Consider the following 15949-nt stretch of genomic DNA (forward strand, 5'->3'; position numbering starts at 1 on the left):
CAGGTTGATGGGTGAAGAATAAACCCGTCTGATGGAGGGGCTGAGTAATGTGCTGTGCGCTCCTCCCCGGCAGTGAGTAATAGGGCTTTTGTCTCCCTCCCCAGCACGCCGAGGGCTGTGTTATACGGGGACACGGCGCTGCCGGCCCCGCAACCCGGTGGTGCTCAGCCCCAGCAAGGTGGGACCCAGGGGACACCTCGGGGAGGGGACACGCAGGGATTTCAAAGCCATGCAGGTGCCACCCCAAATGGATCGCGGTGAGCAGTGCCCAGCCTGCATCTGGGGACATCTGGGGACATTTGGGTGGCAGCTGTGCCACCGGATGGGCCCCGCAGGCTGTGGGTGTTGGTGGCGGGGGGGGCTCCGGGGCTGCTCTCACTGCTGGACCCCACGAAGCGGCAGGGCTGTGGATAACACCTCCCTGCTGGGTGCCATGGAAACGCGGCTCCTGCGAAAAATCCCCGCTTCCACCTGGATTTCCTCCTCCCCGAGGTACCACCGGAGGTGCGAAGGGTCCGACCCCGGCAGGATGGGTTCCCAGCCCTGGCTACGAGCGGGTACCCAGGGGATTTTTTTTTTTTCCCCCTTTTTGGGTCCCTTCGGCGGGCTGGGGGCATTTCTCGGGGTGCGCGGGGCCGAGGAATCCCAGCGCATCCCTCCCGGTGCTGAGTCACTTGGCGCCGGCGGTACCCAGGCAGCGCGGGGCTGGCGTGCGGCTCCTGCTCCGGCACCCACGCGGCAGATGGCAAGCCTCTCGCCTTGTGATAGGGTTTTTTATTGTTGTTGTTGTTTTTGTTTAATTTCTTGGCTGTTATTTCGGTCCGCGGCCCCCCTCTCCCGCCCTTCCCCCTGCCGTGTCCTCTCGCCACCTTCCCCTGGGAGGAGAGGAGCGGGCAGCCGCGGCGAGCACTGAGTTTTTGCAGAGATGAACACCGGCCCCATCGGCACGGCACCGAGCAACACTCTGGAAAGATTAAAAAAAAAAAAAAAAAAGGAAAATTTTGAAAAAAAATAGAGAAAACCCCAGCTGGGCCACCGGCTCGCTGCAGGAGAGGGCTGCAAGCAGCCAGCTCTGCCCAAGCACCATCAGCGGCACGGGTGTGCAGGGCCTCAGCCCCTCCCCGGCCACCCACAAAGGGTGATCAGCGCTAACGAAGAGCACGGTAATGAGGCTCCCAGGAGCTCCTGCAGGGACCTGGTTTCTTCTCCGCGTCCTTTGCAATGGCTGCACGAAGCCGGTGGAGAAATATCTCCGCGACGTTACGAGTTCAGCGGCTCAGCTGTGCTGGGGAAAGGAGAAGAAAAAAGCAGCGAGAGCAAGACAGACTATAAATAAAAGCTGGAGAAGTGGGAGGCAGCAGCCACAAGGGCTTTTTGAAGCTGCAAGAAAAGCAGGTGCATTTTGGCTATGGCACTCGGTGCCTTTGTGTTTCCTGAAGAAGCCCGGGTATCCCTAATAGCCGATCTCCGGGTGGAAGTGCTGCGCCGACGGGGCTTCCCTCCCTCGCTGCTGAAAAGTCAAATAAATCTGAAAGGCAAATAGTGCGCAGAGCAGGGGGAGCGCTGCAGCGAACAAAGGGAGAGGAGGAAGAGGGAGAAAGAGAGAGGAAACGGGCTCGGAGGCTGCTGCAGTGCTTCACATGCCCGTCAGGCTGGAGAAAAGAGGAGGAACGGGGAGCCTCCGCGTTCCCCGTGTGCAGCAGGATGAGGACAGAAAACCCAGTGGGAGCAGTTTTGCAGGAGCTGTCTCAGGGCTGCTGCCCTCCTGGGAGCCTCTGAGCAGTGCCGGGAGGGATGGAGTGAGGCCACGGGGGCTTGGGCAGGGACTGCACCAGCAGAAAAGGCTTTGCTGGGTGAAATTCGGGGGCTGTGGGGATGGAGAGGCTTGGGCTGGGTGAGAAAACTGCATGCTTGAACCGCTTCCTGCCTGCAGAGGGATGGGGCTTCTCCAGCCAAAGTGAGCGCAGAGTAAATCACGGATGGGGGGACCACCAGGGCTCAGGGCTCAGCACATCTCAGCCTCGGGGGCACATCCAAAGCAGGAGCCCCCCAAAAATGCCACGTGGAGCAGGCAGCCATGGGGGAGCAGGGGAAGGAGGCGAAATGACGGCTGGTCCTGTGGCGCCGGGAGACGCTGGGGATGGGGACCCCGCGCTGCACCGGCATGCGGCGAGACGAGGGAAGAGCGGAAGAGAAGGAGACAGATGGGCAGCGATGGAAACATAAGTTAACTCGAAGGAAGCGGATAAACAGCAGGCACGGAGCAGATCTGAGCACATATGCTGCTCCGTGCACAGCCAAGCGCGGGGAGGCTCCGGCGGTCCCCATCGCCCCGTCCCCACGGCGGGGGGGACCCAGCTGCGCCGGGAGGGTGGCGTTGGGAGCTCGGGAAAGGTGTTGTGGAAGGAAAACCCAACGCTGGACCAAACGCTGCTCCTGGTGCTGGGGCAGCAGCTGCAGGTGACTGCTGAGGACTGTAGCAGCTGATGGGAGAGGGAAGAAAGTCAATCCAAAGCCGAAGCAGGGAGGCTGAGACCCCCAGAAGTCCTTGAACCCTGCAGCGCAGTGTGTGTCCTAATAATCAGCACCCACCCCGGTCCCACACCGGTGCTATAGCTCTGGACATGTCCCTGCAGGGGACAGGGACCTTGCCCACCCCATGATGCCCGTGGTCCATGGGGATGCTCCCACTGCCGCAGCCCCCGACTGGCCCGGAATACCAAGCAGGCAGAGGCACGGAGCCACCCAGAGCATCTCCAGCGACGTTCGGTCTGGTGCTAATGAGCCCCGGGCTCTCCAGCCTCGGTGAAAGTCATGACCCGGATTAATTGCTAAAAAAAAAAAAAAAAAAAAAAAAAAACACCCCAAGGCTGCCAATAAAAGAAAAGAAAAAAAAAAAAAAAAGAAGCAAACAGACAAACAAAAGCACAACAAGCCCCACAGTGCATCCCAGCAGCCCGGAAAGCCCAGCCCGTGGCAGGAATGCGTGCCGGGGCCGCGGGCCAGCGCGGTGCTGGGCGCACACAGCCGCCCTTGTTCCCCGCTCCCCGTGGAGGGTCAGAGCTGCCGGCCGGTCTCGCCGCACAAGGGGCCGCCTGTTCGGAGGCAGCGGCGGGCTGCTAGCACCTTCCCAGCCCTTGGCAGCACAAGAGCCCTTGCTGCACGGAGCGGGCAGCCCAGTGATGCTGAGGGACCCCCACAGGGCACCCAGCCCATGCCCAGGTTTGCGCCTTTCCCTTTTTGCACAGGGAAACTGAGGCACGGGGAAGCCAAGACCCTGCCTTGGGCTTAGGACAAGGCTTCGGGAGCTGTTGTCGCCCCAAGTGCTGGCTGGAGGTGGGTGCTGCAGGCAGGGTGGGTGCTTTGTGTCCTCACCCGAGCCCCCTCCTGAGAGCAGCCTCTCCCCTCCCCGAGCTGCAGATCCAAGCTCACCCTCAGGCGCTCCCGGAGCTGTCGCTCAGCCGCTCGCTGTCGCCTTCACACAATTCATCCATCGGCCCCCACGCGGCTCCCGGCGCTTTGTTCTCAGCATCCTCCCATTTGCAATATCCCTCGTGGGCCTGGGGCACAGGGTGCTGAGCAGTGCACGGTGTCCAGCCACCCAGGTGATGCTCTGCGGGGCTGCCAGCTTCAGCTTCGTGTCTGACAGCCCCCGGGGGCTGCAAGGACGGCTCCCTGGGGGCAGCAGAGGGGGATGCAGCCAAGGGGAAGCTCACAGGAAGGATTTGACCCCGTTTCTAAGTCCTTCTCTTGCAGCAAAGCCCTGCGGATGGGGGAGATTTGGGGTGATGGGAGCAGGGGGGAATGGGATGGGGCAGGGGCAGGGATGGAGCACCCAAGGGTGGAGCAGAAAGGAGGTCCTGGCCGGCCTTGAGGCCACCAAGGCTCCTTCTCCTCCACAGCCCTGAGGAAGAGGAGGGCCAGGAGGGTCTCCTTGCCCTGCCAGCCAGAGAGGGAGGAGGACGAGGAGAAAGGAGAAAGCAGATGGGAGATGTCCGCCCGCCCGGCTGCAGCTCTCCGGGCCCCGTGACCTAGTTACCAGGCAGGGAGGTGAAGCACAGAGCCGAGCTGGGCAGGTCCAGAGAAGCAGAAATAAAGGGGATACGGACAGCGAGCTCCAGGAAAGCTTGGCGGGAGCTTTGCCGTGGGGAGGTGGCATCTGTAGGTCCCCAAAGCAGCTGAACCCAGCACCTCGAGGGAAGCTGAGCAGAGCTGGGGGGCGGCACAAGCAGGGGGGGCTCGGAGCGAGGCTCTCCGTGCGGGGAACTCCTCGCCGCAGGACGCGTGGGCTCAGAAGCTGTCAGACACCGTGGCACATCCCTGACGGTGACACAGAGCCAGCAAAGAGCCCCAGCACAGCTCCAGGAGCCGGCAGAAAGCCCGGGGCTGAGCAGAAACCCCGGCTCGACGAGGGGGCTGAGGTGCCCCCGCTGCTGCCCGCTGCGCCATGGGGAAGGCAGCGCAAGAAGCAATGGCTGCGGGAGAAAGGCTGGCAAGCCCAAATTAGAATTAATAAGGCACAAATTGTCAGCGGCGAAAGGGATTATTGCCGGGAAGAGGCTGCCTAGGGGCACAGGGGAGAGGCAGCCTGGGTTTCTGTGCAGCTCCGAGCAGCCAGAAGAGATCCACAGGAGGAAGCCCCACGGCATCCCCGGACACGCAGGGGCACAGCCGGGAGGTGCGGAGGCAGGATTTGCACCAGCCCCGTGTGTTCAGCAATGCCAGCGGCCGGATCCTGACCTGTCGGGGGAGCAGCACATCCGCAGCATTGCTGCAAGGCAGCACCAGCACCTGGGGACCTGTCCCCAGCGGGCAGCGGCAGCCGTGAGCCCCTGCAGCCACCTGGGCACCCGGCAGTGCACGGGGCTCCGGCTCCCTCCTGCCTTGGGGATGCTCTGCAGCGCTGCGCACCTGAGCGGGTGCAACCTGAGAGACCCCCCCCCACACCCTCCCCAAAACCCCGGGGGCTGCTTTGGGGAAGCAGGAGGGGTCCCTGCAGCCGCAGCCTGTCCGGCAGCCCCGCGGTCGCCCCGCTCTGCTCGGCTGCGTGAGGCTGCGGCGGAGGAGGGAGCGGCGGTGACTCAGGAGATGATGAAGCGGAGCTGAAGGAGGAGAGGAGAGGCGAGGAGCAGGCGTGGCGGGGAGGCAGCTGTGGCCTCCTGGTCCTCACCCACTGCCCCAGCTGCTCTGATTCACCCGGGGGCACGGCAGCACCGGGGCAGGGGGAGCAGCCCGAGCAGGGAGCATTTAAATCCCCCCGTCCCCGGTGCATCCATCCCTCCTCCTGCCTGGAATGGGGTAGCCAGGACCCCCAGGCAAGGGGGGACATGGGGCTGGCTGCCAATGCTGATTCCCGGTGGCGCCTCTCAGCCCCCCCCAGGCTCCTGTTGCTGCCAGAATTTTGGACGGTGCCCTGGGGGCAGAGCATCCCCTCAAGGAGGGGGCACAGGGCTGCCAGTGACCTGTCCCCTCGGGGGGACCTGTGCTGGGGACCTGGGGGTAGCCTCACATGCTACATGGATGGCATGGAGCGCTGTCATTGCCTCAGTTTCCCCCATGCTGGAATTAAGGCTTGGCCTCACCCCTGGCCATTTTGCCGTGGTCAGGGCAGGGGGAGCACCCAGGTGGACCCCCATGGCACGAGAGCTGTGTCCCCTCCGGCTCCCAGGGCGCACCATCTACCCACACCACCTCCAAACCTTCCCTGGGAGCCAAGCCTTGGCAAGGGGAAGGAGCTGTTTATACCGAACAAATGGAATCAATCAAAACAAAAGGCACCGGGCCTGTTTCTATTTATTACCCATCCAAGGGTTTAAAACGCGTCCCTCTGCACCCACAGCTCCATGGAGAGGGGAAACCCCGGGGCAGGGAAAGCTGGACACACACTGCAGGTGCCCAAATTGAGCCTGGGTACGATGTCCCGGAGCACGGCGAGCTCTCTCCATGCTGATTCCTTTGCAGCTTCTCATCCCCCTGCATGTCCCTGGTGCCTGCTGGCAGAGCTCAGGCACCGGGTGCCCGTGAAGGGCAGCGGCAGCGCTGCCTGCAAGCGGCCGGGCACGTGGAGCGGGGGAGATGCGAGGAGCCGGGTGCCTGCTCGAAACAGCCACCACCTCCACGGCCATCACACTCGCTCAGGATGCAGGGTGGAGGATCCAGCAGCAGGATCCAGCCCACGCTGCCGAGCTAATTGAATCTCTGCCTGCTTTCCCAGGGCTGCTGCTCCTGCTCCAGCAAATTCCCTGCGCTCCAGGGAGCGTCTCCCCTTCTTCCTCGGCCTCTCAGCCCATGGCAGAGGTGATCCCTTCCAGCTGGGGCAGCGCCGTCGCTCTGCCATCGATGCAGAATTTGGCAGCAGTGAGGAAGGCCGGCGAGAGATGGTTTTTTAATGAGCTGATGAGACAGCAGCCAGGCATCAGCGTGCCAATACGAGCACACTGGACAGACGAGCTGGCTCCCTTCTCCCCAGAGACCTGCATGGGGGAGCCCTGGAGCCCCCCAGACATCGCCCTGCTCACACAGCAAGGGGTGAGGGATGCTCCTGGCCATCCTCTGGGCAAACCACCCCGGTGGCCGGCCCCAGCCCCGCTGCCACGGCCGAGGTCTCCCCCTGGTGGCCCCGGCCACGCGTGGGTGCCACCCGCTGTCCTACGTGGCCGCCAGGCTGGGCAAGCGTGCGGCTGTGCTCCTGCCTTGGCAGATGGGGAAACTGAGGCATGGTGCAGCCCTGCGCAGAAGTCTCCACCTTGCACCCCGCCTGGCACCGCACTGCTCAGGGCTGGGCCCCAAATCTGGCACCATCACCTCGGGAACATCCTCCAGGGGTCCCCAGCATCTCCCCACCACTCTGCCCCACACTGCCAGGCACTCTGGAGCATCCCTGCGCTCCCTCCTTCAACCTCTTCCTCCCGCCCAGCCTCGATCCGCCAGAGACTCCACTTAAATTCATTCAAATTAGCTTTCAAAGAGCTGCTTAATTAAGGCTTTGCACTTCGGAGCTTCCCAGCTTTGAAGGCCATGTCGGCGGGAGGGCGCTTCGCCCCGCCACGGGGACGCCGGAGAGTCTTGCTGTAGGATGCACCCTGAGCCCCCCGAGCAGGCCAGCCCCACCTCGCAGGCTGGAGAAGGGCCTGATCCTGGCTCCCCAAACCACGTGGTGCTGACTTGTGCCAGGCAGACACGCAGGAGGATGCAAAGGAATGCAGCCAGTATCACAATGGGCCAGCTGCAGGTCGCCATCCCTGCAGGCTCAACCAGCGTCGCCTTTCAGATGAAGAGTGGATGAGTCTGCTCGCTCCCTTTTTATTTTTCCCATTTGATCTTATTAAAACATCATTCCAAAAAAAAACCCAGACATCTCATCGCAAGTCCCGTGCTCATTTTGTGGCCCTGCAGATGGCAGAGCTGGAAAATGCCCGTCCAAGGGATTTTAACACCAGCACCTGGCTCTTGAGCTGGTCCTCCCTGGGGAGGGCTGCCATGGCTGACAGCGACGCTGCGTGCCCAGCATCCCCACGGCTGAACACTTGAAGGGCTGCCACTCTCCTCTCCCCCTCCTCTAACCCCTTTGCTGGCATCTCACTCATCCCACGGAAATCTGCAGCACTCCCACATCAACAAATCCCTCCCGATGGGGCAGATGCGGGCTGAAAACGGGCAGAGGTGTTGGCCCCTAGGAGACCAGATGAGCCAGACACTGTCCAGCCATCACCCCCTGCCACGTCCCACCCCCGTGCCTCAGTTTCCCCTCTCCTGAGCGAGAATTGCCCTGCTACTCTGCTGCAGCAGTGGGCAACACAGCAAGTACCCAGCAGGAGCAGCAGCACCCCAGGCAGCATCAGGAAAAAAAACCTCTGCAGCCTCCCCGAAACCTCTCACAGGACCTGGCTGTGAGTGTGACAAATGGTGCTGGTGCCTCAGGTGTCTCCTGAGGACAGCAGCGCTCCTCCCACCCCGCGGCACGGGGGGAGGCTGCCGCTCGGGCTCCGTGGGTGCGGTGACTAAACAGCACCCCCAGCACCGCCATTAGTAAGCACTGATCCTGCTCGGGTGCTGCTCGCCTCCGCGCCCGGCGAGGTGCTGATTCATCTCGGCTCGCGGGCACCAGCTCCTTCGCCTCCAGCCTCCCTCTGCCAAAAGAGAGAGGCTGGGCCTCGGCGAGGCTGCGGGGCGCTTGGCGGCCTCCGCTCCGTGCCCGGCCGCAGAGCTCAGGGTGCAGCTGCGAAGCTCCTGGGTTTGTTCCTAAATGGGGGGGCCCGATCCATGCCACTGCTCGTCCTCTGCCAGGTGGAGGTGGCCGGGCCTCCGCGGAGCCCTGTGGGGTGCAGCCTCCGCTCGTGGCCGTGGGGATGGGGGCACCCACCCCAGCCCGCCTTCCCGGAGCTCCCACGGCCCCCTGGGGACAAGAGGGCACAAAAAAAGGACCCGGGCCGTGGGGAGCATCCGCAGGGACGCCGAGGCTGGCATCCTGCGAGGCGGGAGGCGAGCAGGGGGAGGCAGCGGGCGGAGAGCCGGGCTGGGGAGCGAGGAGCGTCTTGCCACAAGGGGGAACCCCTGGGCTGGAGAAAAGCCGGCCTGGAGCCGCTTCGTGGCTTTGCCCCAGCCCCCGGGGCTTGGGCAGGAGAGGCTGCTGTCCCCACTCTCAGCCCGTGGGGCTCCGGACACGCGTGGGTGCCTCCTGCACCAGCATCGTGCCAAAAATCCACCCGTGGGGACTGGGCAGCAGCAGCGGTGCCACCCAGCAGCACAACGAGGGGGCTTCTCCTGCCCTACACCCCCTGCAAATGCCTCCATCGCCCCGAAAATCCCCCGGCCCTATTGCACCTGCCCCAGGCCAGGCCTTGGATGACTGGGCTCGCTGCCAGTGACCTGCTGTCACCAGGGGATCAGCCCCAGGGGACGAGGACACGCGAGGCGCGCGGCTGATGCTCAGGAAGCGGAGGCGAGCTTAGCCCAGCACGGCAGGGCGAGCTCCCCCGGGCTGGTGGCACGACGAGAAAAAATCCACATATTCTGGGTGGGTGGATCAGTCAGGCAAACAGGGACAGCTGGGACACTCGTATCATCGCGGGGATGGAAAGCCAAGAGGATTTCCAGGAAAATGTAGCTGGCCTGGCTCCGGTTGCCATCCCACAGCACCCACGCAGATGTACTGGGAACGGGCGCCGTGTCCTGGCACAGGATGGGTGTTCTTCGTCCTTGCAGCACCCAGGAAGGAGCACAGGGGTCTTCGGCGGGACAGAGGAGCTCCCAGAGCTGAGCACCAGCCCCCTGTCCTGCTGGTGCCATGCAGATTTGCAACCTGAGGCTCCTAGAAGCCAGCTCAGGCTTTGTGGCAGGGATGTGCACAGAGGCTGGCATAGCACAAGTCCCACACGGGTGGCTTCCAGGCTCACAACCCACCCCCCCCCCCCCCCCGCCTTATCCCCTTTCAAAGCACTGGTGAAGCTCCTGGCAGGCAGCAGCCCCTCAAAAGGTATTTAGCTTGGCTACGTGGCTCTCCAAACAGGGCGGCTCCAGGCTCAGTCTCCCCATGGTGCTATTAGAAAGAAGCCCACAGCAGTGTCTGTTTAGGCAAAGCATTGAATAAACTCCAGGCAGGGCATGCTCCAGTGCTGAGCACAGCTGACCAGAGCCCCATGGGACTGAACATCTCTGGTACCTCCACTGCGGGATGCTGGCCGAGCTCCCTGGGGCTACCTCCAGGGCCCTGGCAGGGTGCCACTGTCACAGTGATGATGTGGCGGCATCTTCATCCTTGGATGCGTGCAAAACTCTGAGCAGCCTGGCCTAGGCTGCCTCTGCCTTGAGTGGGGTTGGACCAGAGATGTCCCTGCGACCTCAGTTCCAACCTGAATTACCCTGTGTCCATCTCTGGAGGCTGAGCAGTGCCAAACCTGGGCCAGGGCTCGAGGGAGCCTCGATGTCACACAGCCCAGCGAGGCACAGCCCAGCACTCTCGAGCCAGCTCTCCTGAGCTCATGGGGCACCAGGGCACTGAACACACCTGAACGTGCCCCTGGACCTGCTTCAGCTCCTGGAGGGGCAGCACCAAGGGGCCAGGCAGGCAGACAGGGGCTCTGCTGGTGTTCTGATGAGAGCTGCACTGGGATCAGGAGCGTGTCTCTCCAAAACCGAGGGATGATGAGGTTGCCACATGGCTTTAATGTACAAAAAGATGTTTTCAGGAGAAGGAAAGACATCCCTTGGAAGGCCCAATAACACTAATATATTGGGAGAAGGATGGGGTATTTGTCTGCTCTAAAAGGCCAAAGAGATGCTAGTACCAGGGGAGAAAGGCAAAGCAGAGGAAGAGGAAGAAAGATGCCAGGAGGAGAATGGAAAACCAGAGGCGGGGACCAGCGGGATTAGCAATGAAAAACTTGCAGCTAAACTGGGCTTATGTCAGCATGTATTACCCACGAGTGGCAGGAATGATGGGCTTGTTCATCTGCCATTTGTAAGTGGCAAATTCCCCCTCCATCCTGTTTGTTATGAATTAACTGGCATATGTCTAATCGCCTTTGCAACTTGACTGGCAGAGATTAGAGCCCTGCTCCTCCACCGCCCCGGGCTCAGCACTTGGCTGCAAGGCCGGAGGGGAGGCTGCGGGGCTCTGCTCCTGCCTGCCCACGGGCACCAGGGGAGGGAAGGCTGGAGCAGAGCTGCCCTTTCCTCGCAGGCTTCAGGAACCATAACGCCCGAATGCAGCCGGGCCTCGTCCCAAGAAATCCCCACTGCTACCAGTCACCGAGGCAGTCTCGATGCTGACGTAGCTCACACCATGAGACAAGCCTCTGGTTGTGTCGCATCTCGAGGCAGATGTCTGTCACCTGCTGACTTGTCACCTAGCTGAGGACACGGAAACATCGCCAGCAGCTACCTGAGAGATCAAGAAGAACCAAATTCCTGACTCCTTTCAAGCATCCTACCATAGATGAGCACAGCAGCTGAGCCAGAACCACCAGTCCTCATTGCCAGGGGTTCAGGAGCCATAAAAACCAGCTTCATTCGGGGCACCCAGCACTGCTGCTAGCCAGACACGTGGACGGGAGCCAGGATGGTGAAACCCGAAGGCACTCATTAAAAATAAAGCAGTGCTATGGGCGTGTGCATGCGTGGGGGGGATTTGCATGGCTAAATGCTTACCCCAGGGTGTGTGTTTTTTGGCGAGCGAGGTGCTGCTTGGGTGGTGGGAGACCCTTGGCTGACATGTCGGCTGCTAGTCACGCATGTCAAAACAATCTTGGGGAGTTTGGAAAGCCCGGCTCGCAGAAAAAGCTGCTCCGCCACATCAGCACGAGCACCAGGAGCCAGAAAAAACAGCGGCTCAGGAAGGGAAGGAGCACAGGTGATTACCGGGGGAGGTTTGCTGGGAGGCAGTGAGAGGTGCTGCAAAAGCAGGCAGTCCTCACCGGTGCGGTACGGTGACAAGGATTTGGGGACCTGAATGTTCTCCTGCCACGATGCTGGGGAATCGGAGCAGCTCCTTCAGCACCAGGACATCAGCAGCAAGACTCTGCGAGCCCCACGCTCTGCAGGACATCCATAAGGAAATGTTTTCCCTCATTATGCCTTGGCTTTTTTTAAGAACAGAAATAAATTCAAGCCAAGTTATTCAGTGCTGAGATCAGGTGCTGAGATGAAGCAGGGGATTGCTAGATCCTGCATGAGTCGCGGCCCATGAGCTCGGAAGGGAGTTTGCCCAGGAATTGCTCAGGCACCGGGAACCCCTTTAGCTCTATCAGCTAGTAGTGTGTTGGAAAACTTCTCCTGGGGCTGGAACAGAGAGGAAGCACCCCCTTCCCTCCGGCACAAAGGCTGCTTTGCTCCCACCCCACGCAGAGAAGCCCCTTGGACCGAAATCCTCTGCCCAGCCCTGGGGGTGATGCTGTGCCACCGCCAGCTTCACACAGGGTCACATTAAAACCTTCGCTGGGTCACCACCCCGAGCGCCCAACCTGCTGCTCTGTGCTGGTGCCACCTCCCCGGCTCGCCTTGGCAAGGGCCGGGCGCAGTGTAACGTGCTAATGACCAGCTGGCCTTGTAATCCGCAGCTCGGGCGTGCTGGGGGACGGGGAAGGAGAGAGAGGACTTGGCTGCGAACAGGAAAGCCGTGGCACGATGCAGCCAGCCCGAGGGGTGCTCGCTGCCTGATGGCCCAGCCAGATGCTGCTCGTGCGTCCAGGAGAGAAAAGGGCCACGCACACCAAGCGCGAGCAACAGCTCCCTCGCCTCGCTGCGCTGTGCCGGGGCTGCAGCTCAGGGGTGATGCTGAGAGCCAGGCGGCTAAAGCATGGTGCTGGGAAGCCAAGGAATGAGGTTCCTACCTGGGAAACCTGATTCAAGGCCGTGCCTGATTAGTATTGCTCTTTTCTCCAAGCCCTGGACCAGCACAGGGTAAGCGAGCTCAACTCAGGGCATCCCAGGGCCACAGGCTCCGAGTGCTCTCCGCACCACTTGGAGCTCCGAGCAGCAACAGCGAGAGGGCTGCAGGAGCAGGATTCAGCCATGTCCTCCCCTCCAGGGTCTCGCTGACTCCTCGATATAGCTGTTATCCCACCGTGCTGCTGCAGACAGGCCCCGAGGAGTGCAGCCCTTCCCTGTCCTGCCGTCTGTGCGGGCACACCGCCGGGAGGTGAAGGGCAGCGTTTTTATTTAGCAGGAAAGTTTCCATGCAGGGCCAGTCCCCGGTGCTCACCGCCTGCTGACCACAGACGTGAGATCCCTTGTGTGCAAAATACCCGGAGAGAAGTACCTCTAATTAGAGAGTGGAGTTAAAAATATCTGCAGTCCAGAAACAGAGGGAGGCAGACGGGGAAAAGGCGCGTGCCAGTACGACTGACGCCCTGGGAGGGAGACGAGATTAGGAGCGCCTCAGCCTCACACATATGAACGATTCAAAATAGACGAGCATATGCCTGAGAAAGGAACCAGGGAGAAATGGTGGGGCTGGTGTGGGAGTGGGGTCACGGTCCGTGGCACCGGGGAATCAACAACTTGTCTAGACTACGGCAGCCAAAAAAAGAGATGCTGTCTTCAACTTGGAGCGCTGCAGCACGAGAGCATCCATCGGGAGCTGTCCTGGTGAGCGAGGCAGCGCAGGGCAGGGAGGGACAGAGGCCCCACACCTGCATTTATTCCCAGAGCTGCTGGGAACAATGTTGGGTAAGTGGCATATCTGCCAAGTGCTTTGAGGGCCTTGAATCAAAAATGATGCACACCAATAAATCAGCATCTTTTTATCCACAGTGCCTAATGTTGCGCTAGAAACTCTCCAGGACTTTGCTTCCAAATGCTGGGGGTGCTGCAAGCAACCATGGGCCCCAAGACCCTCCCGCTGCTCGTAAAGAAATTTTTGTTTGGCAGTGAACCAAGCTCATCTGCAGGTCTGCTGGGGCAGCACAACAAGCTCCCACCTCATGGAGCAGCCCAAAGGGCAGAAGCTCTGGCAGGAACCTAACAGCAGGGAAAGGGGTAGGAGGACAGCCCTGGGGGCTCGGACGGGCACCGGTCACACTTACCCAAGGTGTCACAGCTCCTTGGCAGCCCTCGGTGCCTCTGCCTTCTTCCCAGCAGGGCTTGAACCTCAGTTTGGCCTCCAGACACTACAAGCACGGCAAGGACACCCATTTTCTCCGAGCTGCCTTCAGCCACTTGCAGATCCCAACACTGGGTACAACGTGCCCCCACAACCCTTATAAATCCCGATGGGGTTCCTTTCCCAGTCCAACCCTCAGCCACCTTCTTCCAAACTCCTACAAATGCCCCAGGAACCAGCCCTGCTGCCAAACCCCGCAGCCCTTCGCCACTGCCATGGCTCGCCCTGGAGCCATTGGGTCACGGAGCTCTTTCTCCTCCATCTGTCCTCATCACAAGCCTCTGCTGGAGCTCGGGAGGGCTCCTCGGCAGACACGTGCTCCCTCCCTCCCATCCTGCAGATCCCTCTGCTTCTGAGTGGGGATGAGGAGCTCGCCAGGGGATGATGGGATCATAGGAGGCAGGTTTATGCAGCCCCTCGTCACGCCTGACTGCGCCTCAGCCGTACACAGGGCTGCTCTTAGCGCCTATTTTATTCTGGTTCCTTGTTTTGGCATTAAGGAATGGAAGGGGAGCTCCGTCTGTGCGTGAAAATCCATGTTTTACACCGTAGCGCTTTGCCGTCCTGCTCTGACGGGCGCTACGGCTCTTGAACAATATTTATTGTGACTCCTTTTGCTTGCTGGGTTTCACATTTCCGATGGCTCCTCGGTGGTGATGGCAGAGAAAAAGGCAGACCCTTGCTGTGATAAAGCCGTCGAGGCAGCACGAAGAGAAGCCCTGGCTCTAATCGTATCTGCCTGAGATGGGCAATTGCCACGCGTATGCCGTGCAAGCACGGAGCTACAAACAAGACGATGCTCCAGGCTTCATGCCCTGATCTTATCCTCTAAGGTCATATCCACGTTGCCAAGTGACTTAAATCAGCCTCTCTGCACCAACACACACAATGCACACCTAGGAGAAGCTCCAGCAGCTTGGTGAGGGATGTGGATGCTCGGAGGAGCTCTGCACGCATCCAGCTCTCCTTCCCGGGGCACAGAGGAACTGGAGGAGCCCGCACAACACATCCCTGCCTGGTTCCTCTTCCTTGGCTCTGCTGCTCCCCAAGCAGGCTGCTGCTGGAGGTTAAAGAGGGACCCGACAGCTCGGTGGCACTTTATCACCGATTACAGGCTGTGCCGCCGTATTTCACAGCTCCTGTCATTGCGGTCCGAGTGTCGCGTGTTAAAGTGACTTCTTGCTCCACGGGGACCCAGCCTGAGGATTGGTGGTGTCAGGTTTTCAGTCTTGGTAGGGGATTCCATCCCCTCCATCCCCGGTGAAGTGTCCCAGCTGGCTGTTAGGACTGATGAGCATCTCTCTTAATTTCACCAGGCTCGGATCAGCCCTGTAAGTCTCCTCATTAGCACCTTGAGGCAGATCTACCCCATTATCAAGTTAAATACAATTTTACATCCCTTCATTCCTGCCAGCTCTGCCAGGCCGGTTCGTGGAGCAGGGGAGAGCTGGGCTTTCACTCCAGCTGCTTCTTCACCAGCATCTCGATTACATCCCGTCAGAGCACTGCCGGTTAGCGACACATGAGCCAGCCTCAGCCCAGGCTGACTGCTGAATTCGGGGCCAAGTGCAGCGCTGGTAATTTTCTCCTGTTTGTTAACCAGGGAAGAAGGTTCTGGGATGCCCCTGACCACACGGCAGCTCAGGATGGTCCCAGGGCACAGGTCAGGCCCTTGGCTGGGTCAGAGCAGCCTCGGCACAGCCCCAGGAGCAGCACGCCTGCCTGGCTCCTGCAGTCCCAAGCTGTTTGTGCTGCTTGCCTGCTTTAAATGGGTCAAAAATGTCCGGCGCAGCACATTGCCCAACACGAGACAGCATTTTAGGGGAAATTCTCACTCCTTGCACTTCTTAGTGGGGTACTCATTAAGTACAGCAAAACCCCACCGAGAGCAAAACTTGGATACGTCCAAACCCAAAGCTCAAACTCAAACTTGGCCCCCGAGCTCATTTCACAACCCCCCCGCCTTCACGGCTCCTTGCTCAGGGCCAAGTTTCTCCCACAGACCTTGCCTGGCCGGGGGGCTTCCCCCCCTCAGGGGGCTCCCTCTCCCCCTGGGGGGGCTCCCTCCTCCCTGGGGGTCTCCCTCCCTTCTAGGGGGGACTCTCTCCCCCTTGGGGGCTCCCTCCATCCTGGGGGACTCCCTCCTCCCTGGGGGGGCTCCCTGGGGATCTCCCTCTCCCTCCTGGGGGTCTCCCTCCCTCCTGGGGGGGCTTCTTCCTCCCTGGGGGTCTCGCTCCCCCCCCGGGGATCTCCAGCCTCCCTGGGGGGCTCTCTCCTCCCTGGGGATCTCCCTCCCTCCTGGGGGTCTCCCTCCTCCTGGGGGGGGGTCTCTCCCCCCCCCGGGGTCTC

The sequence above is a fragment of the Cygnus atratus genome, chromosome 22, assembly GCF_013377495.2.
Source record: "Cygnus atratus isolate AKBS03 ecotype Queensland, Australia chromosome 22, CAtr_DNAZoo_HiC_assembly, whole genome shotgun sequence".
NCBI classification, from domain to species: Eukaryota; Metazoa; Chordata; class Aves; order Anseriformes; family Anatidae; genus Cygnus; species Cygnus atratus.